We start from the raw sequence: 18,392 nt of genomic DNA, 5'->3' as shown, positions 1-18,392 counted from the left end.
AAGGCTGATAGGGAATTTTGTATCTGGCAGTAAAATGGGCCCAATGCAGACATGTGAACCAAAATCCTTGTACCAACTTTACAAGCATCCTGCAGCAGAGAACATTCAGATTGACCAGAGACCTCTGCTCAAAGTCTCCTAGCAAGGGTATAGTTCTTCCTATAGAAGAAGGCATGACATGTCAAGTTTTCAGTTTTGGAGTCAGAGAGCTCTGAGTTCAGACCCAAGCTCTGCACTTTCTTAGAAAACACTCATTGATGTGAAGTCTTTCATTTTCATCAGCAGCATGGATGTTATAAAGCTAAACAGATAGGGATATGTCGAAAATGAGATAACATTATATAAAGTAGATACTTAGTAGTCATTGTTACGAGACTTCTCTGGTGGCTTAGATGGTTAAGAATATACCTGAAATGCAGGAGACCTGGATTTGATCCTTGGGTTGGGAAGATCCCCTGGAGAGGGAAATAGAAATAGCTACCCACTCCAATATTCTTGCCTGGGAAATCCCATCGTTAGGGGAGCCTGGCAAGCTATAGTCCATGGGGTCGCAAAGAGTCAGACACAACAGAGTGATTTGCAGTTCAATTTCAGTCATTATTACATGGTAGATGTTTGATAGCTTTCTTAACTTTTCCTTTTCTTTTATGGGGAATTAAGACAAGTTTGGGGAAACTAAGTTACCTAGGTCAGGACAGAATCAGCAATAAGTAGTCTCAACTCAGAGATGCAAACATTAGAACAATCTCCAGCCTCCCCTTTCCATTTGACTAAGGTCATTTCTGAGCCAATGAGAGGACTTGATTCTGGGATAATCTGGTAACTTGAAATTTCTTAGCATTTGTGAAATTCATTGAATAACATTTTGAGCTTGTAAACATAAAGGTAAATTCCATATTCCTCACAAAACACTATCATATACTCACAGGTGGTAAGCAAGATTTCTTGCAACCTGACTAAAGGATTCGTTTCATGGATGAACAACATTAGGGTCATTTAAGTGTTATTTGTAAGAATAAATTTCTTCAACCTCTGTCCTAACCTGGCCATATGGTCTAAGATTCTCTGGAAGGATGATCCCAGGGCAGGTGGCACCACATCAGTTCACAAAACTAGTATCTTTAGCACCTGGAGATAGAGTTTAGGTGATTCACTAGACTAGTGGTGTAAGGTACAGAAAGAAAACTCTAGCAAATCAGAGATAAAGAAATGACTTTGACACTTAGGTGCAGGCATTTTGTGGAGATTTAAGGCAGGATAGTGTGATCACTCACCTAGAGCCAGATATCCTGGAATGGGAAGTCAAGTGGGCCTTAGGAAGCATCGCAATGAGCAAAGCTAGTGGAGGTGATGGAATTCCAGTGGAGCTAGTTCAAATCCTGAAAGATGATGCTGTGAAAGTGCTGCACTCAATACGCCAGCAAATCTGGAAAACTGAGCAGTGGCCACAGCAATGGAAAAGGTCAGTTTTCATTCCAATCCCAAAGAAAGGCATTGCCAAAGAATGTTCAAACTACCACACAATTGCACTCATCTCACACACTAGCAAAGTAATGCTCAAAATTCTCCAAGCTAGGCTTCAGCAGTAGGTGAACCATGAACTTCCAGATGTTCAAGCTGGATTTAGAAAAGGAGAGGAACCAAAGATCAAATTGCCAACATCCATTGGGTCATTGAAAAAGCAAGAGAGTTCCAGAAAAACCTCTACTTCTGCATTCACTGTGCCAAAATCTTTGACTGTGTGGATCACAACAAACTGTGGAAAATTCTTCAAGAGATGAGAATATCAGACCACCTGATCTGCCTCCTGAGAAATCTGAGTGCAGGTCAAGAAGAAACAGAACTGGACATGGAATAATGGACTGGTTAAAAATTGGGAAAGGAGTACATCAAGGCTGTATATTGTCACCCTGCTCTATGCAGAGTACATCATGTGAAATGCTGGGCTGGATGACTCACAAGCTGGAATCAAGATTGTTGGGAGAAATATCAATAACCTCAGATATGCAGATGATACCACCCTTATGGCAGAAAGTGAAAGAAGAACTAAAGGGTCTCCTGATGAAAGTGAAAGAGGAGGTGGAAAAGTTGGCTTAAAACTCAACATTCAAAAAACTAAGAACATGGCATCTAGTCCCATCACTTCATGACAAATAGATGGGGAAACAATAAGAGACTTTATTTTCTTGGGCTCCAAAGTCACTGCAGATGGTGACTGTAGCCATGAGATTATAAGACACTTGCTTCTTGGAAGAAAAGCTATGACAAACCTAGACAGTGTATTAAAAAGCAGAGGCATTACTCTGCTGACAAAGGTCCATATAGGCAAAGCTACACTTCTTCCAGTAGTCATGAAAGTATGAGAATTGGACCATAAAGAAGGCACAGAACCAAAGAATTGATGCTTTTGATCTGTGGTGTTGGAGAAGACTCGTGAGAGTCCCTTGGACTGCAAGGAGATTCAACCTATCAATCCTAAAGGAAATCAGTCCTGAATATTCATTGGAAGGACTGATGCTGAAGCTCCAACACTTTGGCCCCCTGATGCTAAGAATTGACTCATTGGATAAGACCCTAATGCTGGGAAAGATTGAGGGCAGGAGGAAAAGGGGACAACAGAGGATGAGATGGTTGGATGGCATCACCAACTCAATGGACATGAGTTTGGGTAGGCTCTGAGAGTTGGTGATGGACAGGGAGGTCTGGCGTGCTGCAGTTCATAGGGTCGCAAAGAGTTGGACATTACTGAGCGACTGAACTGAACTGAACGAAAAACCAAAATCAAAGGAATCTTTGTCTCTTTGGCCCCTCCAAATCCTGACCAACTCCCAAAAAGGATATGCAACAAAACAAAACACACCAATAGTCAATCAGAATAGTCAAAGGACTGTGGAGTGTTATTTTAACACTGAAAGTTAATAAAGAAAGCATGAGTATTGTGAATTGGTAAAGAAAGAGATTTAAAAAAGTAAATATAGACTAGCCTAGCAAGAATATAATTTACAAAACAACGTGTGAGGCCCTTGCTGCTGTTTTGACAAAGACTAATATAGGAAGGTACTTTGTTCTTTGGTTTTAGAAGAAATTAAAGAAATATTAGGGGGAAATAAACCACAATTATCCTCTCTAAATAACCTATTTGTAATATTTTACCATCTAGTGCTTGTTTTCATACATCATACCTTACAGTTATAATCAGTATAAATGCCATTTTATACTGACAATTCAATTACTGTGCTAACGTAGCAATTTTTCCATATGACTAAGTAATTTTAAAAGTTATTATATTCTCCTCTTCTTAATACTTTTATTTATTCTTTTTTTATTTCTCTCCACTGTGTAGGAGACAGTCATACAAATACTTAATGGCTTTCCACCTCTGAAAAAAATGAAGGGCAATTGTCAGTGGTACAGAGGGCATCTCTTCCAGAAGTAAAAATAAACGATTACATGGTGCATTTTCTGCCACAAAGAAGGAAGTCCAATGTCTAACAAGCCACTTTGGGTTCTGGAGATAGCATTTTGACACCCAGGAATAGTAATAGGCCCATATACAATAAATGTGAAAACAAAGTAAAAATTATCATCTTTAAGTGGGATCCAGAATAGAAAGTCTACAACAGAACTAAATGATGATTCAGGAAGTCCTGCCATGAAGGCATAACAGTCTGGCAGACTCTATGGTAGACCACAAAGATACATGTATGCTAAGTCACTTCAGTCGTGTCCGACTCTGTGCGACCCCATAGACGGCAGCCCACCAGGCTCCCCCATCCCTGGGATTCTCTAGGCAAGAACACTGGAGTGGGTTGCCATTTCCTTCTCCAGTGCATGACAGTGAAAAGTGAAAGCGAAGTCACTCAGTCGTGTCCGACTCTTAGCGACCCCATGGACTGCAGCCTACCAGACTCCTCCATCCATGGGATTTTCCAGGCAAGAGTACTGGAGTGGGCTGCCATTGCCTTCTCTGAGATACATGTATAGTTTGTGGGAAAGTCCAGTAGAAGAAGTACAATGAAGGCACCTTGGGAGCAAGAACACTTACACTAAAAATAAGAAAGTAATTAGTCTGAATTATCACCACAAAATTATACCATAGCCTTTAGTATGATATTTCGTCATAAGATTTTCTAAAGCCCCAATAATTGCCTTACTGGACCCCCAGTCTACATGTCTACTTATTCCTCTGACCCTTCCTTACTTCTCAAATCTAAATTGAAATGGCATTTAAATCATAGAAGACTGTTCTGACTCCCGGTTTGAACAACCCCATCTTCAACTCATCCAGAGTTATTTTCTTTCATAATAATAACTGCATTTGGTAATTATATTTGTGTGTTTGTTTTATATCTATACCCTTCTGTATCTGTCTCTATATCTAAGCATCGTGAAAACCATGATCATCAAGTCAGTTTTGTTCACTGCCATATGCTCAGTATCTAGCACAGTGCCTGGCAATAAGTAACTATTGAATGAATGAATGAACGCAAGCTCAATGATTTTTCTTTTCTTTTTTTGTATGAAGTTTTCTTATAAATAAATATGATAAAGTTCACCAGTTTAATGGAAATAGAATATGAACTTGTTATAATTCTGACTCTCCTGGAGCTTTCATTCTAGTCATGGAGACTTTTTGAAAACATAACATCTAAGCTGACTCTTATTTTTAGATGAAGGCCTATCCTGCAAAAGGAAAATATGGAAGAGAACATGTTATGTATAGAGATGGTAGCAAAAATTCTATTGTGGAATCAGGTTTGCTAAATATGATGAACAGATGTCCAATAGGTTTAAAGAACATAATAAGTAGGTAATTATAGAAGATGAGGCTATGAAGGTAGGTAGAAGCAAGTTTGTTTAGGACCTTGTGAGTTTTGGTAAGATTCTTTTACTTTATTGTAAATGAAGTGTAGAATCATACTAAGTTTTAAGGAGAGCAACAACACCTAATTCAGATCTTTAAAATGCTGTTCTTCCTTTATGTAAAATAAAGAGAAAAAAAGTGGATGGAAGGAGTGGAAACAAGGACACCCATTGGTAAACTGTTGTTTCAGTGTGGGAGAAATATGATGGCTTCCAGTCATAGTTTGGAGGCAGAGAGTCAAGAGAGGACTTAGTAAAAGTTTTTAATTCTAACATGAATTAAAGGTGCTGGTTGTGAGATAATGAGGGAAAGAAAAGAAACAAAGATGACTGCTACATTTTCAGTTTGGTAAAGTGAGTGGAAGGTGGCATGTTTTCTTGGGAATAAGGGTCATTTTGGTTGGAGACAGAGCTAGAAATCAAAAGTTTTCTTTAGGCATGTTAAATGGATACTGCTTATTAGAAATGTAGCTGGAAATGTCAGGTAGAAGTTGGGTAGCTGAGTTTAGAATACAGGAAAGTGGTCAGGGTGTAAAGATACATAAAGGAAGTAGTCAGTATATGACTGAGATCAAGGAAGTCTGAGAAGAGAAAAATAGGAGAAAGGACCAAGTTTGGTCGCCAAGCCCACTGACATTTACAGGTCAATTGGAAGAGGAGATTCCAACAAAGGAGACTCAGAGCAACACCAGGAAAATGCTGTGTCATAGAAACAAAGAAAATAGTTCAGGAAAGAAAGAGCCATTAATTATCAAAATCTATTAGAACAGTTGAGCAAAGTAAGGACCATTGGATCTGGCAAGCTGGAGACCATTGGTAATAATGGCAGAAATCGTTTCAATGGAATAGAAAGAATAATAGCTCAAATAGAGTAGACTGAAAAGAGAATACCTTAATAATATTGGCAATATCATCACTCCACTCTAATGCCTATTCAGCAGATTAGATATTTAGTCAATAAATATCTAATTCATTTATTCAGTCATTTAACAGTTCTCCCTAGCAAGAAGCTAAGGTTTCCAGGTAGTTAAGGGATGGACCCTATCCTTGAAGGTATTATCTTTTAGATAACTTAGAACTCCCAGGAATATATCATTAAGTTCTAGAAATTTTTCTATTATAGCTGTTCAATTTTGTACCTGCCAAAAGCTGATTTAAAATTTTATATCTCCCTGATGCTTTTTTCAGGAAAATTAAGATAAGGCTTGATCTAGTTATACACCTTTTCAAATTCTTCACTCTGGCAAGTGTTTCCATTCATTTTATAATGTTTTTTATGTTCAGTATATAAAAAAAAATCCTTTCATGAGTTTTAATGAAGTAGAGGATGGCTATTCATACTCATAACTTCTTTAACAAGTTATCTTTATTTGCCCTAAATTCTTGTCCTAAATGACTTGGCAGTTTGGGGTCAATAACTGACTATGAATAGATTCTCTTATTAAATTCGCTAGTTCTTCAATAACAGCAGAGAACTCATTACAATGAATGAGTTTCTTAGTGCAGTAATTAGAGAGTTTGATATTGATTCTCTATGCCGTGACAATTGCTGGCATTTCTGTGACAAAAATAACCATTATATTTAGAGACTCCTTTAAATACTGAATGGAAATAGAAGCACAGATACATCCATTATTATATCAAAAGTAGTTAATTTCTTTTCTCTACCACAATCCAAAGATAATGAACTGTTCTTCTACTTTACTGACTTGAGATACAGATTAGATTGCTCTTTCAGACTATTTTACTTTCAAAATGAAAGATGTTTATTATTATCACTGATACAAGGTTAGGGTTTATTTCAGTGTCTATCATACTGAAATTTTAAAAGTAAAACAAACCCGTGATCCCACCATTCAGAAATAATTATTGTTTATATATATATATATGTATATATATATATGTGAAGTTGCTCAATTGTGCCCAACTGTCTGCAACCCCATGGACTATAGCCTACCAGGCTCCTCCATCCATAAGATTTTCCAGGCAAGAGTACTGGAATGGGTTGCCATTTTCCTTCTCCATGGGATCTTTCCAACCCTGGGATCAAACCCAGGTCTCCTGCATTGTGGGCAGACGCTTTACCATCTAAGCCACCAGGGAAGCCCTTATATATATATATATATTGCAAATATTTTTCTATGCTTTTGTCTAAATTTAATGCGTGAGAATAGGTCTTGCTGGTATACCAATGCTCCTTTGTATTTTTCAGGGAATACTTTTATTTAGTTGATTTTTTTCTGTTTTCAAAGAAAATATTGGTTTTTGTAGAATATTTAGTGCTTCAGAGTAATAAGAAACCGCCTCACCATCACTACCACTAATCTTATCACCCAAATTAAAAAAAGAGCCAATAGTAACATTTGGGTGGTTATCCTTCCAGAATACATTTTACATTTGTAGTTAGTTTACATTAATAGAGTATTTACTGTGGATAATTTTGTATAGATTAAATCATATTATGCATATGTTTTGCAGCTTGCTTTATTAAAAAAAATTAAGTCATTACATCTTTTAATGGAAATGAATGCAGAGGATATCCTTATGTGGTTGTAACTTATTTAATCAATCATTTATTAAGGAGCACTTAAATTCTTCTTTTCAGTTATTTTTTACTATTTTGAGTTGTGATGAACATTCATGTGCCTTCTCATTTGAACTCTTGTCAGTGCATCTCCTTTTCGATCCTTAATCTCAAAGTAGTATTCTCTTAAAATGTAACTCAAGTGTTTTGGCCATTGAAATGATATAGCTATAAATATATACATTGTTAATGGTGTGTTTCTGGGTGTTCTGGACTCTTATATCTCCCCTTGGTTTTCTTTTATGAGGAAGTCAGCAGGGTCAGATGGGGTCATAACATATCATCTAATGTTTAAGAAGGGAAATAGGGCATTACAACCCCTTCCTGTGAGACAAGTGGGTACACAATGAATAATTCCTTTTATATGAAGTCCTAGGAAATGAAAACAAATCTATACAGACAGAAACTCAGTCATCAGTTGCTGGTGATGGTACAGGATGGGAGGAGCAGGGCAGGGAGATTACAAAGGAGATGAGGAAGCTTTTGGAGTATGATGGATCTGCTCATACGCTTGATTGTAATGACAGTTTCATAAGAGTATACAAATGACAAAACAAAATAAATTGGACACCTTAAAATGTGCAGTTATCACGTCAATTATATTGACAATTATTGATAAATTTGTCAAAAATATTACAGAAAAGTATTAATAATGGACATAGATACAGACACAGCTTTCAAATACACATAGATACTGAATTGCAACCTAATATTACATATTTACATTTTGCTTTTAAATTTATTAAGAACTTTAATTACATATTCCCACTTAATCCTCCCAGTAGTTTTGCTGGGTATGCTAGTCAGGCATTTTAATCCCATTTTACAGCTGAGAAAACTGAGACTCAGAAAAGTTAAGTTGCCCACGATCAAAAAGCTACAAAGCACTGGGTCTAGACTTTGCCTGTGCTATGCTGACTTTCCATTCTGTGCAGTTTTCTATGACATTGCATTGACTCCCTCTCACCAGTTACACTTTTGATCCCTCATTTTCATGATCTCTAACTTCATGTTGCATTAAGCATTATACAGATCTGGAGAATATTATTCAACCTTCAAAAAGGAAGGAAATTCTGACACATGCTATATCATGGATGCACAGAGGGAAAACCATTGTAAAATTTAATTTATATGACATATCTAGAATAGTCAGATTCATAGAAACAAAATAAAATGGTGCTTTCCAGGGACTGCAAGGAAGGGAGAATAAGACATTATTTAATGTGAACAGAGTTTCAACTTTGTAAAATGTAAAGAGTTCTGGAGATGGAAGTTAGTAATAGTTGCACAATAATGTGAATGTACCTGGTGCCGTGAACTGTACACTTAACAATAGTTAGATAATAAAGTTAATGTTATATGTATTTATTACAGCTTAAACAAAATTTTGACATGAGGTTTTTAACATACTCTATGTTACTCTTTGGACAGGTGGAAACCTAGGAAGCTTGTGTGGGCTTATTACAAAAACAACAGCAACAACAACAAAGTGTCAACTGTTGACTTTGTTGATGTTCTCAGCATGCACTGAGACTTGTTATAGACTGCTAGCAAAGCCAGGCTACAGTGAACCTATCCCTATACAGAAAGGGAATGAAATAAAGCATATGAAATGTTCTCTGCCTCAGGCCTGCAGTCTGACTGGAAATCCCATGATTTGGAGCCTTAAAGAACTGGGAAAAATCAACTTGTGTACTCGGTCAGTTCTGCCACAATTTTTAGCTGCAGTCACCCTCTTGATTGCTTCTAGTTCATTCTCTACGTAGTAGCCAAAAAAATAATTATGGTGTTATGCTAAGTGAAATATGTCAGAAAAATACAAACACTGGATGATCTCACTCATGTGTGGATTCTAAAATAGTTGAACACAGAGAAGTAGAGAATAGAATGGTGATTTCTAGGGGCTGGTGGTGGTAGAAATGGGGAGATATTTGTCAAATAGGAAAAAAATTTTATTTGTAAGATGAATAAATTCTGGGAATCTAATGTAAAGAATAGTGACTGTGGTTAACAACGCTATTATATATACTTGAAAGTTGCTAAGAAAGTAGATCTTAAATGTTCTCAACACTCACACACACACATGTACAGTATGGTAATTAACCTTATTGTGGTAATCATTTCATAATATATAAGAATATTAAATCATCATATTGTACACCTTAAACTTACACAATGTTATATGTAAATTATATCTCAATAAAGCTGAAAAAAATACATCATTTCATGTTGTCAATTCCTAAAGGCTTCCTATTTCATGTAGTACAATATCTAAACATGTCAGTGTGACATATAAGGTGCTATGTCATCTGATCCTCCGTATCTGGGCCTTTTGGAGCTACTTGTAACACTCCGCCTCTCTCAGCATCCCCCAGACCACTGACACTCTTTTTTTTAACATGTCAAACTCCTGCCACAGGTCATTTGCACATGCTACCACATTGCTTGAAAGGCTCTTTCCTCTACTTTTCAAATGGCTTCTTCCTTGTCCTTTGGATCTCAAATATTACTTCTTCATGGAAGTCTCTTGTGAATACCTTATTTAATATGAGTCCATCTATAATTCTCTATCTCTTTCCCTCTTTGTTAACTTTATGACATTTAACACAATTTGTAATTATGTCATTAGTTATTGATTCACTTTATTTTTCTTTTGCCCTGACTTGAATCTCAGCTCTTGAAGTGCTGGAACTTTTGTTTGTTTTGTTTGCTATTAGCCAGAGTACCTAGCAGGAATTAGGCACTTAATAGCAAATCAATAAAAATTTGTTGACTGATTGAGTGAATAAAAACAAAAACTAAATACAACCTAAGTACCATGAATAGAGGAATAGGTTTTCTATAAAGTGCCATGCTATTGTTTAATAGAATGAGAGAGATGCCTATGTAATATTGTTACATGAAAAAGCAGGTGCATAACAGTGCACTCTTGCAGTAATATATTTAATAAAAATGTAGAAATGTGATTCATGGATTGATTCTGGAAAGAATTATCATAAAATATAGGTCAGAGGGAACCTCAAGAATTCCAACTCACTTCTAGCATTCGGAAATATGTGCTTTCTCACCTAGAGGAGGCATGAGTATAAGATAGCTTCAGGCTCTCCAGGAGGAGCATCAGATGGCCTTGTAGACTTTGCAGTTTTGAGCTTGAGGCCACTTCTTTTTCCAAGTTATGCCTTCATCTTCTTTGCCTCAGAGATAAGAGTCTCTTCCTGCAGCACTTTAACACTGTGATCACCAACAGTTGTGCTTCTTTTCCCAGCCTGGCCACAGAGTGGAACACAATCTCCAAGAATCTGCTTTCCTTGATATTCTGAAAGGAATGTATGAAGTACTTGGGCATGAAGTAGCTGAGCAACAATGCCTCAGAGTCACAGGCAAGCAGGAGTGGTGGGGAAACCCATCCTGTGTGTCTAGGAAGGATTGTGCTATAACACTAGGGTATAAAATTTTAAATCTCCATCAGTGGCTGTAGGCAATTTCCAGCTCAGTCTGGATGGCTGCCAACTCACTGGTGTATAGTTCCTTGAACATAGGTCTCGAGAAGGCATTTTCTCTTATTGAGACATTTTGAATATTTAATATTAAAAGTATTTTCCTTCAATTCCTGATTATAGGAAGACCAGTCTTCTTCCTCACTCCATGATCCCTGCATCTGTCTATGAAATAGAAATGATTACCCTCTTGAAACCATTAGGAGAAAATATTCTGTCCTCGTCCCCTCACTCATGCACCCCATAGAAGGAAGCACTTAACTGAATGGGAGAAGGTCATCAGAGTCACTGGCTTCTGCAAGAAACCACTTGCCCTACAGGTTACATATATTCATTCCTTTCCCCTCTCCTGGCTTCTCCCTGTGGCAAGCCTGGTAGTTATTATTTACCAAAAAAATGTTTTGATATTTTCCCCTTTGCAAATTCTATTTCTCAACATGTTCAGAAAGATGAAAAAGAAAGGTCTCCATGGAAATGTTCATTGCCTTCATGGCTTAAGTCTCATATTGATGGATGTCTATCTCTGATCCACAAAGTACCAAGTAATGTGGATGCTTAAGACAGAATGAGGTAACAATATATTTAAGTAACATTTATGGAATTTAGCAACCAAAGGCCACAAACAAAGCTAATGAATGAATGAAGATAAAAAGAGCTAATATTTAGTGAACACAAACTAGGTGCCAGAGGCACACACAATTGGTAACATACCTCATCAATCAGGGTCCTTTCCAGAAACAAAGTTCCACTCAGATGATTTCAGCTCTAGGACCTTTAATGAAGGGACTATTTACAGAAGACTAGACAAAGTTAAGAGAACCAACAATGGATGCTGAAGCATTCAGGAGTAGGAATGGGCAAAAGCCATTAATTATGATGCTTCAACCTGAAGGGCTAGAGGAAGAATAGTGTTGCCAGGGCCCAGTAGGAGCACAGCCCCTGGCTGTGGGACAGAAGGAGAAGGGTCAAATCTACTGCCATAATGTGCCAGAACCAGGATATTTAAGCAGAAAGAAAGTACTGAAGAAAAACCAGCTACTTCTCCTTTTTCCCTCTCTCTTATCAGTGCCAGAAGCAATCAGAAATAAGCCAGTCAGAGAGTCTGGATGATGCAGTGTGTAGGGATCAGCCTTAGAGCACAGAAGAGGGTAGAGAAGGACAGAGAATGAATTGATCAGAGCAAGGAAGGGTGAGAGAAAATGAAAAGCAGTGAACACAAATAAGTGATATAAATTACTTAATTTTTAAAACTATCTTGTGAGATAAATACGGTTACTCTCATTCTACGTTTTTTAAAAAGTGAGATTTAGAGATGGTAAATAAACTGTTCCATTAGAGTCTACAGGCTGAACAACTAAACTATTCTAGATACAAAGTATATGCCCCCAAAAATGTTTGCTTCAATAATTAATTGATTAAATAGGATCTATATTTGATGTAATTAGGCATGCATTTTCTTTATAAATATAAGCTAATTAATCATAGCAATTTTTGGTCCATAAAAAAGAGATGGCTTTTATCCCCTGAGATACCAAATGCCACTTAATTAGGATTAGGAAACAAATGAAGGAACATACAGATTAGAGCTGAAAGGCAGAGGAAGCAGAGATTCACAAGAAATGGAGAACACAAAAGGCAGGTTCTTAGGAAGCCAACAGAGCCAAGTCCTAGCTGAGTTCCAAACATCTTTCCTCCTCATGTCTGTTGTGATTCAGACCGAAGGTGTCAATTTAGTGTTTAAGCACGTGATTCCTGCCTGACTTTGAGCACTTCCATGTGCTGTTGCCTGGGCCTGAGATAACTTTCTTCCCTTTCTTTTCCAGATCTAATTATCCAATCTGTTTTTCAAAGCCATGTTCAAAGCCGTTTCCTATATGAGATCCTCCTTAAGGCTAGGGATGTGTCTTATACTTCTGTGCACTCCTCATGCCTTACAAATAGCCTGAAACACATAAGACACTCTGTGAATGTGCTTAAATTAATTAAACTAAGGAGAAATGATAATTGAGTTCTGAAGCTTGCAGACTTTGGGGGAAGCAACATAGACAAAGGACTGAAATTGGGTAGGTATTATACAGGTAGACCAAATTGATACTTCACTTTCCTCATTTTACATATTATCTTCTCTCTTATAGTTGATAGCTAAAGTTGACCTGAATCATTTTGATCACAAATATACACTATCCCTTCCCTAATAGAATGGCTTCATTTTAATATAACCTTTTTAGGAGTTATTGTTTATCACAATTTTGACTAGTCTTAGAATCCATTATTAAAAGCTTCTTTTCTCCCCATTCCTCCCACCCTCCATGCACTCAGATTTATATGGAGTTGATTGATGTTTTAGTTAAACATCATACAAGGCATGGAAGAGGCTATGATGTGGATAAAATGTGGTTTCTGACACTAGAAAGTTTGGGCTATAGCAGGAAGAGTAAGAAAAGATATGCAGTAATTGATCAAAAGAATATAATTTTTGAGGTGCAAACGTAATTTCTAGAGTGTAAAGAGATGAGAGAACTCACTTCTTTTATTTCTATTTGGGTATAGATGTTTTACAATTTTGTGTTGGTTTCTGCTATACAACAAAGTGAATCAGCTGTGAAAGTGAAATTTGCTCAGTCATGTCCAGCTCTTTGCAACCTCATGGACTGTAGGCCAGAATACTGGAGGGGGTAGCCATTCCCTTCTCCAGGGGATCTTCCCAACTCAGTAATCAAACCCAGGTCTCCCACATTGCAGGTAGATTTTTTACCAGCTGAGACACAAGGGAAGCCCAGAAATACTGGAGCGGGTAGCCTATCCCTTCTCCAGAAGATCTTCCTGACCCAGGAATTGAACTGAGGTCTCCTGGACTGCAGGCAGTTTCTTAACCAGCTAAGCTACCAGGGAATCAGCTATATGTATACATGTGTCCCCTCCCTCTTAAACCTCCCTCCCACTCTTCCATCTCATCCCTCTAGGTCACCACAGAATAACCAAGCTGAGCTCCCTGCCCTATACTGCAGAACTCACTTCTAAAAAGGAGAATAGGAAGGGCTACATGAAGAATACAACATCTTTTTATTTTTATCCAGTTTTCAAAATGCCATAGACTTCATGTTTATGAACCAAGGAGCAGCTAGAAGAATTATAAAGGTTTTTCCTACCTCTTTTAAAAGAATTAGAAAGGGAATGGCATTCAAATTTAGAGTGACATTGGAAGAAATGGGAACAAAGATGCCTGACATAGAGGATGATTTACAAAGTTATTCAATTCAAGGAAGCAGATGCTCAGAAACTCACATGACTCAGTTCAGTTCAGTTCAGTTGCTCAGTCGTATCCGACTCTTTGTGACCCCATGAATCGCAGCACGCCAGGCCTCCCTGTCCATCACCAACTCCCGGAGTTCACTCAAACTCATGTCCATCGAATCAGTGATGCCATCCAGCCATCTCATCCTCTTTTCCTCCTGCCCCCAATCCCTCCCAGCATCAGTCTTTTCCAATGAGTCAACTCTTCGCATGAGGTGGCCACAGTACTGGAGTTTCAGCTTTAGCATCAGTCCTTCCGAAGAAATCCCAGGGCTGATCTCCTTCAGAACGGACTGGTTGGATCTCCTTGCAGTCCAAGGGACTCTCAAGAGTCTTCTCCAACACCACAGTTCAAAAGCATCAATTCTTCAGCAGTCAGCTTTCTTCACAGTCCAACTCTCACATCCATACATGACCACTGGAAAAACCATAGCCTTGACTAGACGGACTTTGGTGGCAAAGTAATGTCTCTGCTTTTGAATATGCTATCTAGGTTGGTCATAACTTTCCTTCCAAGGAGTAAGTGTCTATTAATTTCATGGCTTCAATCACCATCTGCAAGGATTTTGGAGCCCAAAAAAATAAAGTCTGACACTGTTTCCACTGTTTCCCCATCTATTTCCCATGAAATGATGGGACCAGATGCCTCAAGATAGTCATAAATCTCTTCCCTTCCTACCCTGAGCCACCATATTGCACATCAAGACACACCATACATGTCATAGTCTATGTACATGAAAAACCATCAGAAGCCTTCAGGAGTCATTTTAGATATTTTTCCCCTTGCTGCTTTCTGATGAAATTTTAATACCACAGATATACTGTGTGTCTTTTATGTATTGTACATATATCTGTGTTTCATAATTAAAAGAGTAAGATTTTTTGTCCTTCCCCTTTGCCTGCCCCTCATTAATAAGAACAAATTTTCACCTCCTTGGGAGTGATATGAGAATGTATGATGGGAAAACTGTATCCATTTCCATTATAGAGGACATCTTTACAGACCATAATGTGAGGGGTTCTGCTGGAGGGGAGATACCCAGCTCCCCTATACCACTTTGAAGCTCCAGAAATTGGACAATAATTAAGTGATCCTATGACAGGCAATTTTAATTTTGAGACATTTTAATTTCAGTCTCAAGTATTAGGTTATCTTAGTTGACATGTAAGTCATATCACAAATGACAACAAAACTATTGCAGATACTGAGAAGGATTCCCACATTTTTACAAGGTTGAAGGAACTTTCCTGAAAGGCTCTGAGTCACCTATCACACAGGGTTTTGAATGTATAGCAGACTTTAGAGAAGGATGAAGACTTTCCCACTTTATTATGTGGGGTAGTTGGCCCTTCCTGATTCTGCATCTCAAGCACCCTCATAAAGATTCAGTAGTGTCGTTACTCTCAGCTGGCAACGACTTTGAAATATCACTTTCATTCTCACTTTTTCTATTAAACTTTTTCATAGAAGAGTGAATGTGGAGATTTATTTTCTTTCTAATGTAAACTGTCTCCTAAATACACAGAGATTAAAAGGTCAGAGTGGTTATTATTATTTTATAGTTTTAAATAACATTTCTTCCATTATGGTATGTCATGTATCATTATAGATATTTTAAGAAATTGTAAAGGTTCCATTTGGGATTGCTGGCCAGATTCTCTTTTTGTTTTTTCTTCCCATTTTTCAAGCATTGCTCTTTGAAATGGCAAACAACAGCAAAATGTTTTTCCTTTTATTTAATGAAATGTTCTGTCTTGAGAATGAATTAGTTTCTCAAGGCCCTATTCAAACATAAGACTCAATGGCCATGATCAAGTTTGTTAAATATAAAGAAAATTCTCACACGGAAAACAAATCTAGACTGAAACCTCTAAGGTCCTTTCTAGCTCTTAATATTCCAAAACAGCATTTCTTTTTTAATATAGCTAGAATCTTAGAAGATGCCAGTACACCAGGTTCAGGTTATAATCTAGGACCATGGAAGATATTTTCACCAGCCATTTTCCTCTCCAATATTAGCCAGACATCTGGTCTACACTGTACCCATCAATCTCCTTTCTTGCCTTGAGTTTTTATGATAATTGATTACCGTAGGGTTGGGAGATTTTATTGCATAAAGTTTAAAGGATGTGTACACTTGATAAGGAACACAAAAGTAACTAAAAACTCTCCACTATAAAACATCCAGTATTTCATACAGTCTATTTCCTTCCTTATCCCCTAAAGACAGTTCTGATTCTATCATATCAGGCCTTCAGTAGCTTTAGTTGCCATCAGCAAAAAGTAAATTTCCTTAGTGTAACATACAATGTCAGACTCTCAGCCTCATGCCATCTTCATTTATGATTTTATTCCAAGCAGGCCTTTCTCTTACTTTTCCTATGTTACTGGACTTTTCTAAACAAGGCTTTCCCCCGCCTCGATTTCTGTGTCTCTCTGTCATTCCTTCTGTTTAGAAATTACCTGCTTCTCATGATGACCATCAACAACTAACGGCTGACACCTCCCTTAACAAGTGGTCACATAACTAGTCACCCTTCTCTAATGCTGTTGCACTTTGCATGTACCTCGATTGTAGCTCTTCTCTGATAGAACTGTGGTTATTTGCAGGCTCACTCCTCGGAGAAGGCAACGGCACCCCACTCCAGTACTCTTGCCTGGAGAATCCCAGGGACGGGGGAGCCTGTAGGCTGCCGTCTATGGGGTCGCACAGAGTCGGACACGACTGAAGTGACTTAGCAGCAGCAGCAGGCTCACTCCTACTAACAGACACTCTTTCTGAGGGTATGGACAGTGTTAACTCAGTAAAGTGCTTACGACTCCACACATTTACTTATTTTTTAGACTGAACTATATAAAACTGCTGATATTTAACGATTTTTTGACCTACAAAAATGACAACACATATTATTTTTGCCCCATTTCATATTATAAATACCTCTCAAAATCCTGTTGAAAATACACTGAGACAGACAGTATCCTCACCAGGTATTGCATTTGAAGCTCTATACTTCCTGACTCCCTTGCTACTGATAAGGACCTTACAGTGAGGCCTGGTCAATAAAGCAACAAAAAGGTGAACAGAAGTGTGTCCCTTGGTAGCTGAAACAGTGAAAATAGCACATACATTTTTCCAGGTGCTCATCTCTTGCTATAATGACCAGGGAAACTGCATGTTCCAGATGGTGCAGCTACAGATGGTAAAACTTTTTAGCTTGGGCTGCTGGTGCGATAAACACTTGACTTGAACTTCCTTGGGTTCCCACCAAAAGGAAAACACCATCTCTTGCAAAGTTTAGTCTCAAAAAAAGAAAAAATAAAACCAACTTATAACAGTGCTGTAAATTCTGGATATATATTGAATAGATCAACTTCTTACTATCATTATTTATGTGTGTACTGTATATCAGGAAAATAGAGAATAGCAGCATTAGATCTGGAATGATTAAAGGAGTCTTTATGAGAGTCAGTCAGAGAAACCTCGCAACTGTGCCAAGCCTAGTCTAACATGAGATCAATTACCTTTCTGTCTCCAGAGGTGTTAACCTTGAATTTCCAATTAGCAAATGATTCTAAACAAAAGAAAGCAGATGTTGTAGTAAACCACTCACTTTGTGCATGCATCTTTAATAAGTTCCTTTTAAAAGCCTTCTTTTTAGACAGTGCTCAACTGCATATTAACAAATCCACAACAAAGAATTTTACATTAAAAAATTCTTAGTTCAGAATGAGAATAACACCTCTAATAATTCTGTGAGAATCACAGGGCACTGAGACTGTCAATAAGATATTAACAACTTTATTCTCCAGACTTTTGGTGAAACCAAGACAATAATTATCTGAGTTATTATCTCTCCAGTTACATATTTCCAAATTAGAATATAAAGGCATAATTGTTATGTACAAAATCCCATGGACGAAGGAGCCTGGTAGGCTGCAGTCCATGGGGTCGCTAAGAGTCGGGCACGACTGATTGACTTCACTTTCACTTTTCACTTTAATGCATTGGAGAAGGAAATGGCAACCCACTCCAGTGTTCTTGCCTGGAGAACCCCAGGGATGGCAGAGCCTGGTGGGCTGCCATCTATGGGGTCGCACAGAGTCGGACACGACTGAAGTGACTTAGCAGCAGCAGCAGCAGCAATAATATATG

This window comes from Budorcas taxicolor, chromosome 8 (assembly GCF_023091745.1).
Source record: "Budorcas taxicolor isolate Tak-1 chromosome 8, Takin1.1, whole genome shotgun sequence".
In the NCBI taxonomy this organism is placed as follows: Eukaryota; Metazoa; Chordata; class Mammalia; order Artiodactyla; family Bovidae; genus Budorcas; species Budorcas taxicolor.
This window is presented reverse-complemented; position numbering follows the sequence as displayed.